The sequence below is a fragment of the Oncorhynchus mykiss genome, chromosome 6 (genome assembly GCF_057628025.1).
Source record: "Oncorhynchus mykiss isolate SJ-2025 chromosome 6, ASM5762802v1, whole genome shotgun sequence".
NCBI classification, from domain to species: domain Eukaryota; kingdom Metazoa; phylum Chordata; class Actinopteri; order Salmoniformes; family Salmonidae; genus Oncorhynchus; species Oncorhynchus mykiss.
The window spans coordinates 82,338,107-82,340,910 of NC_143027.1; positions in this window are offsets into that span (position 1 = coordinate 82,338,107).

Genomic DNA, 2,804 nt, shown 5'->3' on the forward strand with positions numbered 1-2,804 from the left:
GTGAGAAGTAAGCTTGTCCTTTGACACAATGAATGACGCCATAAAACCATCGTCCTGAACTCATGATAAAAACACAGCACTGCAAGACCAATAAAACAGATTGTATAACGCATTCCTATACAGGCGGAATAAAACACATGGAACTGTATCCTTTTTGTCATCCTCATTTGTTTGTTTTTATGAATATCAAACTACACCCACTATCCCACTGTGTTTGTCCTTAATGAAAACAATTGCACATGTCAACATTTCTGAATAGGCCTAGCCTACACTGAATCAGATGTGGTCATCACTGTAATAAAACAACAGGTTGTATGTAATAAAATGACACGTTGTTTGACGAATTACTTGACATTATGCCCTTTAACGTTCCCTGTCACGCTAACGTTTTCATTCAACCTAGAGCTGTACCACTGTGGGTTGGATAAACAGTGGATTAATTATAAACTCCAAACTTGTCTCTTCTTACTTCCTGATAGGTGTGGTGGCTGTTATTGGTTAGAGGGGATGTATTGTCTGTCACAACACTGAGCTATAAAAAACGGAGCTCCCCTGGGCGGGGCTGCAGTTTACTCTAAATGAACAGTTCTCTTGCATAATTCATTTCTCAATGCTTATAGCTTAAAATAAATACATGTATTTCATGTGAAGCTGTGTGTGTGTCATACATATTGTGTGTGTGTATGTGTGTGTGTATGTGAGTGGGGGGTATGTGTGTGTGTGTGTATGTGAGTGGGGGGTAAGTGTGTGTGTATGTGAGTGGGGGGTATGTGTGTGTGTATGTGAGTGGGGGGTATGTGTGTGTGTATGTGAGTGGGGGGTATGTGTGTGTGTGTATTTGAGTGGGGGGTATGTGTGTGTGTATGTGAGTGGGGGTATGTGTGTGTGTGTATGTGAGTGGGGGGTATGTGTGTGTGTATGTGAGTGGGGGTATGTGTGTGTGTATGTGAGTGGGGGGTATGTGTGTGTGTGTATGTGAGTGAGTGGGGGGTATGTGTGTGTGTGTATGTGAGTGGGAGGTATGTGTGTGTGTGTATGTGAGTGGGGGGTATGTGTGTGTGTATGTGAGTGGGGGTATGTGTGTGTGTATGTGAGTGGGGGGTATGTGTGTGTGTATGTGAGTGGGGGGTATGTGTGTGTGTGTATGTGAGTGGGGGGTATGTGTGTGTGTATGTGAGTGTGTATGTGAGTGGGGGGTATGTGTGTGTGTATGTGAGTGGGGGGTATGTGTGTGTGTATGTGAGTGGGGGGTATGTGTGTGTGTATGTGAGTGGGGGTATGTGTGTGTGTATGTGAGTGTGTATGTGAGTGGGGGGTATGTGTGTGTGTATGTGAGTGGGGGGTATGTGTGTGTGTGTATGTGAGTGGGGGGTATGTGTGTGTGTATGTGAGTGAGTGGGGGGTATGTGTGTGTGTATGTGAGTGTGTATGTGAGTGGGGGGTATGTGTGTGTGTATGTGAGTGGGGGGTATGTGTGTGTGTATGTGAGTGGGGGGTATGTGTGTGTGTATGTGAGTGGGGGGTATGTGTGTGTGTATGTGAGTGGGGCTATGTGTGTGTGTATGTGAGTGGGGGGTATGTGTGTGTGTGTATGTGAGTGGGGGGTATGTGTGTGTGTATGTGAGTGGGGGGTATGTGTGTGTGTATGTGAGTGTGTATGTGAGTGGGGGGTATGTGTGTGTGTGTGTGTATGTGAGTGGGGGGTATGTGTGTGTGTATGTGAGTGGGGGGTATGTGTGTGTGTATGTGAGTGGGGGGTATGTGTGTGTGTATGTGAGTGTGTATGTGAGTGGGGGGTATGTGTGTGTGTGTGTGTATGTGAGTGGGGGGTATGTGTGTGTGTATGTGAGTGGGGGGTATGTGTGTGTGTATGTGAGTGGGGGGTATGTGTGTGTGTATGTGAGTGGGGGTATGTGTGTGTGTATGTGAGTGGGGGTATGTGTGTGTGTATGTGAGTGGGGGTATGTGTGTGTGTATGTGAGTGGGGGTATGTGTGTGTGTATGTGAGTGGGGGTATGTGTGTGTGTATGTGAGTGGGGGGTATGTGTGTGTGTATGTGAGTGGGGGGTATGTGTGTGTGTATGTGAGTGGGGGGTATGTGTGTGTGTATGTGAGTGGGGGGTATGTGTGTGTGTATGTGAGTGGGGGTATGTGTGTGTGTATGTGAGTGGGGGTATGTGTGTGTGTATGTGAGTGGGGGTATGTGTGTGTGTATGTGAGTGGGGGTATGTGTGTGTGTATGTGAGTGGGGGTATGTGTGTGTGTATGTGAGTGGGGGGTATGTGTGTGTGTATGTGAGTGTGTATGTGAGTGGGGGGTATGTGTGTGTGTATGTGAGTGGGGGTATGTGTGTGTGTATGTGAGTGGGGGGTATGTGTGTGTGTATGTGAGTGTGTATGTGAGTGGGGGGTATGTGTGTGTGTATGTGAGTGGGGGTATGTGCACCCATGCATATGTGGTGCACATAAAATGTATGGTCACATTTATGTTTATGTATTTTCTTTGTATTGGGGAAGAATGCTTTAACTGAAATGTCAGTCCTCCAAGGTTTCGCGATGCCTTTATACACCTGTTGGCCAGTCGGGGGCAGTGAGACATGTTTACTTCACACTGGGACTTTTTTAAATGTTCTATTCTTATTTCACCTTTATTTAACCAGGTAGGCTAGATTACCTTTATTTAACCAGGTAGGCTAGATCACCTTTATTTAACAAGGTAGGCTAGTTGAGAACACCTTTTATTTAACCAGGTAGGCTAGTTGAGAACACCTTTATTTTAACCAGGTAGGCTAGTTGAGAACACCT